The 14,028-nt window shown below is 34.1% G+C and overlaps 1 pseudogene; it reads right to left on the reverse strand.

Moving 5' to 3' along the window:
- Positions 1-224: 224 nt before the first annotated feature.
- Positions 225-1,160, reverse strand: LOC109678638 (olfactory receptor 8D2-like; annotated as a pseudogene).
- Positions 1,161-14,028: the final 12,868 nt, after the last annotated feature.

Here is a 14,028-nt window from a genome sequence, read left to right on the forward strand (position 1 = left end):
TTCCATGTAGTCCCCTCAGACAGATCCAAAAATACAATCATTTTCTCTCTCTCTAAAAGTATCTATCTTTTGTCCTTCTGAGCCTGGTGTACTTTGCTAAACATTGCAATATTTTATGAATAATGATGAATTTTCTCTCTGAAAGAGAGAGAGAAACTTTAAAGAACCCAGGACAACTTTTCATATGGTCCATTTTTTCTTGCTCTTTTTGAGCACTTACTTTGTTAGGATGACCACCTCCCCCCAGTCACCTTTTTCAGTGCATTTTTTACATCCTTGTTCCTCAGGCTGTAGATCAGAGGATTCAGCATGGGGATCACTGTGGTGTAGAACACAGAGGACACTTTCTCTTGTTCCATAGCAGTGCTGGAAGGTGGATTGAAATACATGAATGTTATAGACCCAAAAAAGATGCCCACAGCCATAAGATGAGAGCTACAAGTACCAAAGGCTTTGGACAGTCCTTCAGTGGAACAAATACGGAGAATACTAGAGAGGATGAATGCATAAGAGATGAGAACAGTGAGTGTGGGTGCTGAGGTGTTAACTCCTTCAATAATAAACAGCAACACCTCACTGATGTGAGTGCTAGAGCAAGACAGACTCAACAAGGGCACAATATCACAAAAATAATGGCTGACAATATGAGACCCACAGAAGGACAACACTGACATGCAGGTGGTATGGACTGTGGCCCCAAAGAAACCCAGTGAGTATACCACAGCCATCATTATGAAACAGACCCTGTGGGACATGACAAGATTATAAATCAGAGGGCTACAGATAGCAACATAACGGTCATATGCCATGGCTGTCAGAAGGTAGCCTTCTGCAATGACGAAAATCAGGAAGAAGTAAAGTTGTGTCATGCACTCCAAAAAGGAGATGATGTTCCTCTCCGACACAAAGTTGGCCAGCATCTTAGGGGTAATGACAGAGGAGTAGCAGAGATCAATGAAGGACAAATGACTGAGAAAATAATACATTGGAGAGTGAAGTTGAGAACAGGTAGTGATTAAGAGGATCATGCCAAGGTTCCCCACCACTGTGCCCAGATATATTCCAAGAAACAGGAGGAAAAGTGGTAATTGAAGCACTGGTCATTGTGTTAACCCTTCAAGGATAAACTCAATCACTGAAGAATAGTTTGAAGTGACCATTTATGGAAAATATTAACTGTAGGAAGAAATAAGAGAAAAGGAGTACATGAGATATTTTCCTGATTCCCAAGGCAGGCTATCATGCCCATCTGGGTTGTTTTAGACCTGATAGCTTGTTCTGCTCAATGACTTCATCATTTCCAAGCAACTCTTAAAAGTTCAAGGACAAAGACTGTGAACGTAACCCAGAGCCTTGACTCTACCCAGCCATGTTGAATTTTCCTCTTCAAGTTAATGCACTTTTATTTTGTTCCAAGGTAATTCCTTCACTACTTCACTTTGAGTAAAAATACAAAGTTTCCAAGTCTAACAATTCTGTGTTGATATCATTATAATAAGACTGCTTACCCTCATTACCTGGGCATTATGACAGTATGACAACATTGCTTTCAATATACCTCTGATGATATAAAAATAGTTTCTAGGATTAATCTTAAACATAAATGGAAGTATTACAATTAAATGCCCTTGTACAATCAATATATGCTAATGAAAATGTTTAAAAATATGGTATTCGTATCATTAGTCAGTGACTGCCTAAAAACAAAATCAATAAATTCTTTTATATATGCTTGATGAAAAAAGTAGTTTCACATTCTCAACCATGACTTAACATACTTAACATTCTCTAAATCTAACATACTAACATTCTCTACAATAGGGAACTAAGAAGCATAAAGGATTATATACAAATGGATATTATGCATGCACAAAGAACTTATACAAATGGCTCTAATCACTGTATCCCCTGTACAACTATCATTTCCTAATAATTTTTCTAAAAAAAAAGAAGCTTAAATCAACAAATTGTATATGGGGTATTGTCTCCAACAATACATGAGAAGAGAGTTATGTCTCTGAATCAGGAAATTATATACTACTCTAAGAGAAAGAATCAGAGTTATTAAGATACAGCTCTACATAGGTCTATTAAACAATGACTGTGAAACTGCACAGTCTTCAGGTGGATGCTCTGAACTTAGTGTACAACATGGATGAGATTAACAAGCTAAAACACTATAGAAGTCAGGAGAGAGAGAGAGAGAAAGAGAGATGGGGCAATTTTGGTTCCAATTCATTTAGTAGATACTACAATTTTTGAATAAGCTCCCACATGAATGAACAAATTTCCTTATATAATCCCAAGTAGTATAGAAACCTTCTCCCCTACAAAGGGTTTCCCAAACATGAATCATATTAGTTCTTCATTGTGACTAAGAATTATTCATCTTAATTTTGAAACTAAAATTGCTGATCTGTCAGAGCAAAGCCCATTAGCTTATGCTTGACAGATCCTAAGAGAAGATAAGCAGTTCTACTTCACTTATTTGAAGGTATTTATCTGATGACTTAAAATCTTTGTTACAGAAAACTGAATGTAAACAAAGCATGCTTAAGAAACTAATATAAATATCGCAATACTAATTTATTAATGTTCGTTTACTTATCATCCCACAGTGGAGATCTCTTAGTGCTATGTCATTGTTTTGCTTAAGAAATAATTGTAACATACCTGTAAGAGATCAAAATGAATAAACCAAATTTGAAAGGAGTGGGGAGACACAAGAAAGAAATTAAATAAATCTGAGGGTAGCAGGAAGAGCAGGAGAGCAGCAAGAAAAGAGACTTACAGAAAACTATTAAAAAACAGTTTAAAAAACCCTTCAAACCACAAAGTTATCTAAAACTCCATAAAATGTGATTATGTGAAAATACACATAAATAATTAAAATAGCTCATGTTATTGAACTGAATAATTAATATCTTTAACTAGAAAAGGTAGGAGAGTATGAAATATAAAATTTAAATTTCTATCAAAACAATTGTAGATAAGAAAAAAATTAAATTTTATTGTATCAAATGAAAACAACAATAAACAACTACTCTTTATTTAAAGTGATATGTTCTCTGTAAGCAGGAAAGAAGATACTGCTTTGTTTTTCTTCCAAGTTTTCACTTCCATATTTAGTGACCTGCAATTCTATTATAAGCATTGTCTAAGATGGAAAGGTGCTTTCTTTCACCCTTGAAAAGCAGAAATGTATATTCAAAAAAGGAAGCTGGCTATTTGCACCATCAAAAATCCAAGAAAGTAAAACTATGTACTGCTCACAAGATCTTCTATCAGGTTACCCATAAAATATTCAGTATTTAAATAAATAAATAAATATGTATACAAAATATGTACCCATATAAGTTTATGGTTTAGCTACAAGAAAAGAGTAAAATTTGAAGTTTGCTTTTTTAATTATTGTCATAAATTTATGACAATCCTTCTTACAAATTCACACTTATTACACATATGAGTATAGCAGGTATGGAGCTATTATTTTCTCTCCCAGAAAGATGGCATTTAATAAGAATTTACATAAAATCCATTACAGGCTATAGAACAGAGAGATAGAGTTACTGGAGGAATAAATCTTCTTTTCATTTCTATGATGTAATTACATTCAACATAAAGAATAAAGTTGGGCAGGCATGAGAATCTCAAACACCATTGTGCTGTCACTTTGTGTTTTGATAAAGCAGAGATGTTTACCAAGTGAAAGGGAAGCATAAAGCCAATCTTCTGGGTGGAAATTCAGGATTACCTTTTTCCAGGCAAAGTTTTCAGGAAGTTTGCTCTTTTGCAACGTATGTTTTTGCAGTCTTTGAAAAGAAGAAGTGAGTACAAATTCAAAAAATAAATGAACACAACAGCATAGTGCTGTTTTAATATCATTCTGGAACAAGTCTAACTGGAACCAAACCTTGACATCACCACTTAGCCATTGTGTATTTCCTATGAGTAAATGTCCTCAGCCATAAAACTTACCTTATAGGGATTTTTGAGAAGTAAATGAGTTAATAGAAGTTTCAAAATGTAGAAAGTCTAGGACATATTGAGTTATAACTCTTTAATAATATGAATCTAATATCTTAAATAATAATTAGTAATCAGATTATTTAAATAGTACCAATTCAAACACAATGCAGGACCTATATGACCCACTGAGAAATTGCTCTCCAGTTGCCTTTAAGACATACACCTTCAAAAACTGGAACCCTAGATTACATGGAAATGTTGGAATGAGGCTTAGAAATATACAGCAAATTCACAAAGATTTATAAAATCTCTCAAGACTTGGGTCCACATGCAATACACAATTAATGAAAAAAACAAACTACAGTCCAGTGTGAGCTCAAAACCTTTTCCTTACCTAAGGGATTGACTTCTGTTAGTACAACTCAATAATAAAGTTCACATTGCCCTTCTATAATACCTCAAAATTTACAATGTGCTCAGCCAAAAATTTCTTCCTAATAGTTTTTTTTTTAATTTTATTATGAATTTTTTGTTGTACAGAGGGAATTCATAGTGACAATTCTAATTAGGCTTCTATTGCACATTAATTACATTGCTCCCATCATCTCTTCCCCTCAACTCCCTTCCAGCCCCACTTAAAGAAATTGTAAGAGGTTTCTTTGTTCTATTTCATATAGGTATATGAAGTCCATTAACTATATACCATCATCTTAATCTCCTCATTCACCCTCCCCACACTCACACAGTACCTATTTTACAGTTCTGTCTTTTGTTATTAGAATTTAATTGATGTTCAAAGGGGTTTCTCAAAGTATGCTGGCTTTGGGTATACTTTACTTTGATCCTTTCAATCCCTTCCATTACTCTCCCTTACCCTTTGTTCCCATCCCCCATTATTCAACAGCGTGCAATACACATCCTTATATCTTCTACCTTCACAGGTGTTTTATATATTACAGATGTTTTACATATTCCATATGATATTACTGATGCTCTATCATTCTCTTTTCCTTTCCCTCTTTTACCAAGTTCCATAGAGTAGTTTCATTATTACAAACATGTTGTACATATGAGTTTGTATATAATCATGCTTGTTTTTGTGTACATGTTTATCTTTTGGATCTATCTTCCACATATAAGAGAAAACATGAGGCCTTTGTCTTTCTGAGCCTGGCTTGCTTCACTTAACATGATGTTAAGTTTGATGGGACTGCATCAAACAAAAGAGCTTCTGCACAGCAAAAGAAACAGTCACTAGACTCAAGAGACAGCCCACAGAATAGGAGAAAATCTTGTATTCATTTACCTCCAAACCACATGCCATTATTCCTTATGGCTAAGTAAAACTTCATTGTGTATATATACCACAATTTCTTGATCCATTCATCAACTTTAGGGCACATGGATTGTTTCCATAGCTTGGCTATTGTGAATAGTGCTTCAATGAACAGCAGTGTACAGGTGTCTCTATTGTACCCTGACTTACATTCCTTTGGATAGATGCCCAGGAGCAGTATCACTGGATCATATGACAGTTTTATCTTTGGTGTTTTGAGAAATCTCAATACAGCTTTCCATAGTGGAATTAATTTGCATTCGCATCAGCAGTGTATAGGGTTCTTGTTTCACTATATCCTCACCAATATTTGTTGTTATTGCCCTTGAATATGGCCATACTAAGTGGGGTGAGATTAAATCTAAGTGTTGTTTTGTTTTGCATCTCTTTTATAACCAGGGAAGTTGAACACTCTTTTATGTATCTATAGGTCATTTGTAACTCTTGCCTTGAGAATTCCCTGTTTAATTCATGTGCTCATTTCTTCATTGGGATTTTGATTCTTTTGGGAATGAATTATATTTTGTATTCCCTGTAGATTCTGGATATTAGTCCCTTATCAGATGAGTAGCTAGCAAAGATTTTCTCCCATTCCATGGACTGTCTCTTGAGTTTAGTGGCTGTTTCTTTTGCTGTGCAGAAGCTCTTTAGTTTGATGCAGTCCCTTCTGTTCATTCTTTGTCTTAGATCCTGAGCCTTTTGAGTTCTACTTAAAAAGTCATTCCTTATACCCGTATGTTCCAGTGTATTTACTACTACCTCCTGGAGTTGTTTTATAGTTTCAGGTCCTATGTTAAGGTCTTTGATACACTTCTAGTTGATTTTGGTACAGAGTGAAGGACAGAGGTCTAGTTTCAGTCTTGTACATGTGGATATCCAGTTTTCCCAGCAACATTTGTTGAAGAGACTCTCTTTTCTCCATTATGTGATTTAGGATCCTTTGTTGAAGATCAGTTGGCTATAGATGCATGGGTTTATATCTGGGGCTTCTATTTGATCCATTGGACTTCCTGGATGTTTTTAGACAAATACCATGCTATTTTTATTGTTATGACTCTGTAGTATAGTTTAAAATCAGGTATTGTGATATCTCCAGCATTGGACTTTTGTTCATTATAGCTTTGGTTGTCTTTTGTGTTTCCTTGTGTATTTCAGGATTGATTTTTTTATTTCTGTGCAGAGTGTCATTGGAATTTTGATAGGGATTGCATTGAATGTACAGATTGCTTTTGGTAGTATGGCCATTCTCACAATTTTATTCTACCAATCCATGAGCATGGGAGATTTTTCCTCTTCTGATGTCTTTTTCTACATCTCTCTTCAGTGGTTTATAGTTTTCATTAATAAGGTCTTTTGTTTCCTTCATTAAATTTATTCCAAGATGCTTTATTATTTTTGAGGTTATTGTAAATGGGCTTGTTTCCCTTGTTTCTCAGCGTGTTCATTGCTGCTATATAAAAGGCTACTGATTTCTGTTTGTCAGTTTTGTATCAGGCTATTTTGTGAAAGGGTTTATAATTTTTAATAGTAGAGTTTTTAGGGTCTTTTAGGTTTAGGATCATGTCATCTGCAAATAGGAATAATTTATCATTTTTGTCTGAATCTGTAGTTAATCTCAGGCAGTCCCAAAGGGATTTATTGTTTCAGAAAACCACGGAATTTTCCTACCTAATAGTTCATCCCTATCTATCATGGAATCAATAAGGGGACAAGGTCTCAACTACAATTATTACTGAAATGAATAAAATTAAAATTCTCTTGTATAAAGAAGGACCTCAATATTTTAATAGGTTTAGGCCAGCTGTTCAAATCTCAGCTTTCTATTTTGTTACCTAATACCAGATAATTCACATATTTCTGTACCATAATGATGTGAATAAACCATTGACACTTCCAAACATGTTAGATTGCCCTATTAATTTTCCTTTCTCATACTTCATCATATGTTTGACATTTATCCTCTCTCCCTCTCCCTTTTTGAGATGTGGATATCTCTATATAGCCTTGACTGGCCTTGAATTTACAAGATTCCTGCCTCAGCCTCCTGTGAAACTGAGGTGTCAGGTGTTTCCCACCACATCTACCTATCCTTTACAAGTACTATCGAATGAATTCAAGTGAGTTAACTCTCTACTTCTAGTCCATAAAAGTGAAACTAGAGATTATCTTTTTTTAATTTCTATTTTGTTAGAATTTGTGTGAAGAACCATCTCAAGCATTTTTAGGAAGATAGGAATTTCAAACTACTAATTTGATTTCCTTATTGATTATTGGTTATTAGAACCATTTTAAAAAGTACATTTTGATAAGTTGGGATTTTTCAAAAAGTTGCCCATTTCATCTTGGTTTTCAAATTTATGATATTCTCAGGATGCATTTATTACTGTATCTGACATTCTTACTATGTCCCAATTTCCCATTATTAATACTGATTTGAATCTTCTCATTGATGACTTAAATGATTTTGCCAGAACAGAATTTTTCCTATTTTTATTAGTCATTTGAATAGCTAGGTTTAGATATTTTGTTCCTCTGCTTTCTAGTTTCTTATTTTGTTATCTTGTCTAATGTTGATTATTAAAATTTATTATGATATTTTATCAATATTACACTATTATCAATGTAGAATGCTTTGATTTCCATTTCCTAACATTAACACATTAATTTCAGAATGTCTTCTTTTCTTAAGATTAATTCAAGGCCATCCTTTCCCAGAAAGTTCAACTTTAGCAATAACAGCAATGTTTTACATTTTTGACATATGGGTTTTAATGGCCATTGCATTGTAAATATGTCCTATTTTCATTTTGAATTTGTTTTTTGTCCTATTAAGCATTTGGAAGTGTTTCATACAGTTCCAGATGTTTTGGTTTTATTTCTAATTTTAGTACATAGTAGTCAAATTATTGTTATTATGTTACAGCTTTTTGTATTTGTTAAATCTAAAGAGAAGTCAATAAAGAAACTGAAATATAGTGTATCTGTACATAAAAAGAATTAATACATCATTGTTGAATATGATGTACTATGTACTATGAATACATATGCATAATATCTATATGTACTGTATGTAATATCTATAGATCTAGCTTATTAATTTTATTGCTCTAATTGACTCTTTCCTTTTTAAACTTTGCTCGATCTGTAAAAATCTGAGGGTGACATGTTAAAATCTTATACTCCATTTTGTTGCCTTCCTATTGAAATCTGGCATTTTTTTATTGTACACTTTGAGGGTTCATTGGTAAGTATGCATGAGTTTCAAAGTTGCCAAATACTATTTGTGGTATTGTGTAGAGGCTTATTTATCTCCAATAATCATTGAAAGTCTATTTTTCTTCCTGTTGGTTTAGCCATGCTAGTTTGCTACTTTACATTTGTGCCTTGCATTTTACTCTTTATTTTCAATATTTATTTGTCTTTCAATTTTATAATTACCCTTCTAAACAGCACAAAGCTGTATTGGCATAAGTGTTGGAAGTTGTGGGATTTTTCCCTCTTATATTCTGAAGATATCACTCTTCAATAATATTGTTATTTCATTTATGCTTGTTATTGTTAGTTTTACATTTCAATTAATTTATACTATTATTTTTCTATTTATTATGCTTTTGTTTATGTACTTTTTTACTTTCTTTCACCTTATTATATTAGTATGCTTTTTATGCTTTCTTTTTGTCTTCTCAATTTAAAATTACATATTTTTTCATCCTTAAAGGTCACTTTTGAATTTTAGTATGTATCCCTTAATTAACAATATCTAAAGTAATCCATATCCAAATCAAACAATTTAAAGATCATAAACTCTTAAGAGTGGGAGAAGAGAGAGACAAATGGAGGGGAAGAACCAAACCACAATAAAATATATGTTTATATAATGAAATGTCACAACTAAACCCCCCATACAACTATATATAGTAATAAAAATGTTCAAAGATATCATAAACTCCTCAAATTCTAACCCCCACCCTCAGTTTAGCATGTCATTGTTTGGTAAGTTAATGTCACCTTGTTTTTAATTCCCTACCTGTGATTATTTTTATCATTATTTGTATGTAGTGAGTGTCTATTTATATCTACCAACATGTTTACCAATTTCTTCCCACACCATGGTCTTTTGTCTAAAGATTCTAACTCTCTATTCTTAATTCTATTTGTATGGGGTTTTTTTGTTTCTATTTCATTGATTTCAGCTCTTATTTTCATTATTTCTCTCCTGTTTATTTTGGGGTTTGCTTGTTCTTGTTTTTCTAGGAGTTTGAGATGTAGCATTAGGTCATTGATTTGAGATCTTTCTGTCCTTTTAATACACGCACTCATGGCTACAAACTTTCCTCTTAGGTCTGCCTTTGCTGTGTCCCATAGGTTCCAGTAGGTCATGTTTTCATTTTCATTAATTTCTAGGAACCTTTTAATTTCCTCTTTTATTTCATCAATGACCCATTGATCTTTGAGCAATGTGTTTTTCAGTTTCCAACTGTTTGCATGTTTTTTTGCTATTATTTTTGTTATTGATTTCTAGTTTTAAAGCATTGTGGTCAGATAGAATGCATGGGAGTATTTCTGTTTTCTTATATTTGCTGAGGCTTGCTTTGTGCCCTAGGATATGATCTATTTTGGAGAATGTTTCATAAGATGCTGAGAAGAATGTATATTGTATAGAAGTTGAATGAACTATTCTGTAGATATTGGCTAGGTCCATATGATATATGGTATGATGTAGATCTAAGATTCCTTTATTGATTTTTTTGTTGGGATGACCTATCTTTTGGTGACAGGCGAGTATTAAAGTCTCCCACTACCACTGTGTTGAAGTTTATATATGTTTTTATGTCCTTCAGAGTATGTTTAATGAAATTGGTTGCACTGACATTGGGTGCATATAGGTTGATAATTGTTATTTCCTTTTGATGTATTTCCCCTTTTGTTAGTATGGAATGTCCTTCTTTATCTCATTTGATCAATGTAAGTTTGAAGTCTACTTTGTCCAAGATAAGTATTGTTACTCCTGCCTATTTTTGGGGACCATTGGCTTGGTAATTCTTCTTCCAGCCTTCCATCCTAAGCCTATGCTTGTTTCTGTCAATGAGATGGGTCTCCTGTAAGTAACAACTTGTTGTATCTTCCTTTTTAATCCACTTTGCCAAATGGTGTTTTTTGATGAGGGAATTAAGTGTTAGTGTTGATAGTTATGTGGTGATTCCTGTCATTTAGTAGTCTTAGTTGTTTAAGATTTTGATTGTGTGCAGTTAAATTGATGTTACTCTCTACTTTTTTGCCTTTTCTTCTCCTGTGGTTTGGTGTTGCCAGCCTTCATGGTTTTGTTTGCTTTCACCTTCTGTGTGCAGGATTCCTTGGAGAATCTTTTGTAGTGGTAGCTTGGAGGTCATATATTGTTTTAATTTCTGCTTATCATGGAAGACTTTTATTACTCCATCTATTTTGAATGATAGTTTTGCTGGGTAGAGTATCCTAGGGTTGAAGTTATTTTCAGTCAGTGTCTGGAAGACCTCACTCCATGCTCTTCTTGCTTTTAATGTTTCCGTTGAGAAATCTGCTGTGATTTTGATGGGTTTACCTTTGTTTGTTATTTGTTTTTTCTCTCTTACAGCCTTCACTATTCTTTCTCTATACTCTGTGCTTGTTGTTTTAATGATAACATGTCGTGGAGTAGTTCTATTTTGGTCAAGTCTGTTTGGTGTCCTGGAGGCTTCCTGAACCTGAATGGGCATAGTTTTCTCTAGATTTGGGAAATTTTCTGTTATTATTTTCTTGAATATATTATGAATTCCATTTGCTTGCACCTCTTCTCCTTCTTCAATGCCCATGATTCTCAGGTTTGGTCTTTTGATGGAGTCAGTGAATTCTTACATATTCCTTTCACAGGTCTTGAGTTGTCTGATGTTCTTCAGTTTTTCCTTCAATTGCCATTTCATCTTCAAGGTCTGAGATTGTGTCTTCTGCTTGTTCTAGTCTGCTGGAGTGGCCTTATATTTTGTTTTTTATTTCTGCTTTGTTCTTTTTTCTGAGGTTTTCCATATCATGGCTCACTTCCTCTTTAATATTGTCAATTTTCATCCTGAGTTCATTTATCTCTCTATTTATGGTGTTCTTTGCTTCATTTTGGTGTTTATTCAGGGCTTCAATGGTTTCTTTTCTTGTTCTTGTGCTTTCTCACATTCGTTTTTTTTGTTGTCTTGGAATTTCTTGAGTGTCTCCTGTACATTTTGGTTGACCATATCCAATATCATCTCTATGAAATCCTCATTGATTACTTGCAGGATTTATTATTTCATGGTGTTCTTGTGGGCTTCCTTGTATAGTTTTTCTTTGTTTCAGTGTAGTCTGAATCTGGGTATCCATTTTCTTCATTTCTCTCTGGTTCCTGTACCAATTTGTTATTGGGGGGAAAATGGTTTCCATCCTTTTTCCATCTTCCCATCATTCCAATTGGTGGTGTTACTGTCCCTGTACTGTGTGTAATTTGGTATAATCTAGCTTGTAATAGTAAAGGTAATGATATTTAGAATGAAAGAGTAAGAGGAAAAAGAAAGCAAAGAAAGAAAAGAAAAAAGAAACAAAATAGAGAACCAAAGAAATTAACAGAGAGAGATAGTGTACTAATCAACAGTGAACTAAACAAGCATTTAGAGAGAAAGAGAAAAACAAACAGAATAGAGAAAAAGAAAAAAAAATCCCAGGTTCAGATGCAATAAAGTTTCAGTCTTAATAGTTCTGGTGTTACTCCTTCAGCATCCAATCCTGGTGTTGGTATTTGAGTAGTAGCTCTGTCACTGTCTCACCAAAGGAAGAAGAAAACACAATAATAATAATGAAAAAAGAAAAAAATAATTTAAGAAAAATAGAAAAGATATATAAAACTATAAAAAATAAAAATTTCATATCCAGAAACAATGATGTTTCAGTCTTAGTAGTTCTGGTGTTGCTCCTTCAGCATTCAGCCCTGGTGTTAGTATTTAAACATTAGCACTGTCTTTTGTCCCACTAGGTGGTTGGGTCAGGAGACAGTTTGTGAACCACTATCTGCCCTGTTTCAGGCTGCAACTCACCTGCCACCTACTGGCAGCAGGCTGCTGTTGCAGGTTTTATGTATTTAAAATTCGCTGGGAAAGCTGTCAGGCCCACCTACTTCAGCAGGCTTTGTTTATTTAAAGTTGGTGTGGGAGCCTGCCCCTCCCCTCTTCTCCAGTGGAGGGTCCTGCACGTTTACTGTTGCAGGCTTTGTGTGTTTAAAGTTCATGCAGTAGATTGCACCCCCCTCCAGTGTGTTCTAGGCACCCCGCCCCCTTTGCTACATGTCCTTTTCAGTACCTTGTTTTTTATTCAGGTGTTTTTTTCTTGGGGCAGGGGTCAGGCTGTCAAGGGGGCTATGCTGGTTTATCCTAGGGGTGGTATGAGGACACTACATGCCACTTATTTGCTCACCTGTTGGTCTGCATCTTCCAGGTTAGGAGCTGGTATCTGGCGGCATGGGAGCCCTCCTGGTTTCTCCATGTAATGTGGTGTGGAGAAGCTATGCGTGGGCTGGGGGGTCGGGGTGTTGGAGTTTTGCTTCTTCTTGGTGGTTTTTCCTGCCAGGTGTGTCTCCAGTGTCTCAGCAAGGTTTTTGCTTTACAGAGCTCACCTCCCTCTAATCACCATCTTGGATCTTCCTCTATCTTTAATTCTAACTGTAACTGTTCACTGTTATTTCTGTGAGAACTTAGTAGTGGCCTTATTTCACCATCATTCATCAAAACAAGCTTAATTGGATATAGAATTACATATTCACATTTGCATACATTTTCCTATGGAATCTGTTTTTGTTATTCAGATTGTTCTATAACTAGTTATTTTCCCTTTTTAAAGTAAGGATGTAAATTCTCTCTCTGTCTCCTTTTCTTCTCTCCTATTCTTGTTCTTTATTTCCTTTGGGAAATATCAATGTTTACTACAATATTTCTAGGTTTTCACTTATGTTTATTTGTCCTGTGTGTAAGAATTCATGTCTAGTTATTTTCCCTTTTTAAAGTAAGGATGTAAATTCTCTCTCTCTCTGTCTCCTTTTCTTCTCTCCTATTCTTGTTCTTTATTTCCTTTGGGAAATATCAATGTTTACTACAATATTTCTAGGTTTTCACTTATGTTTATTTGTCCTGTGTGTAAGAATTCATGTTTTTACATAATTTAGGATAATCCTTAGTAATTATGTAGACAGATAAGGCTTCTCCTCAGTTCTACATGGAGTTCTCTGAACATTTAACAGACTTCTCTTACTTCCTCTTTTATCACTTAGGGTCTCTTTAATACTGTCTGCTTTTATCATCTGCCACACAATATGTAAGTTATTCACATCAGTGTTCAATTTATCAGCCAAGTCTAATCTGCCACTCTACTCATCCATGTTTTACTCTCAATGATTACATATTTCTTTCTAGAAGTTCCATTTATCTCTAGTTCAAATCTGTATGTCCTCTACTTATAGTTGGTATTTTAGTGTCTCATTACCTTCTATTAGGCTGTTCATTATTTTATGCAAATGATTTTTTTTTCTCTAATAGACATTCAAAAACACTCTTTTCTGAGTTCTGAATTTGTGAGAAATAAGATAGATTTGCCTCAAATGTTCATCTCTTAACACATAAATTTGGTAGTGAAGATAACTGTCTTAAAATGAGTAGACATTCTGCAACTTTGTAATATAAATTTAATAGTTATTGATC

This window comes from Castor canadensis, chromosome 2 (genome assembly GCF_047511655.1).
Source record: "Castor canadensis chromosome 2, mCasCan1.hap1v2, whole genome shotgun sequence".
In the NCBI taxonomy this organism is placed as follows: Eukaryota; Metazoa; Chordata; class Mammalia; order Rodentia; family Castoridae; genus Castor; species Castor canadensis.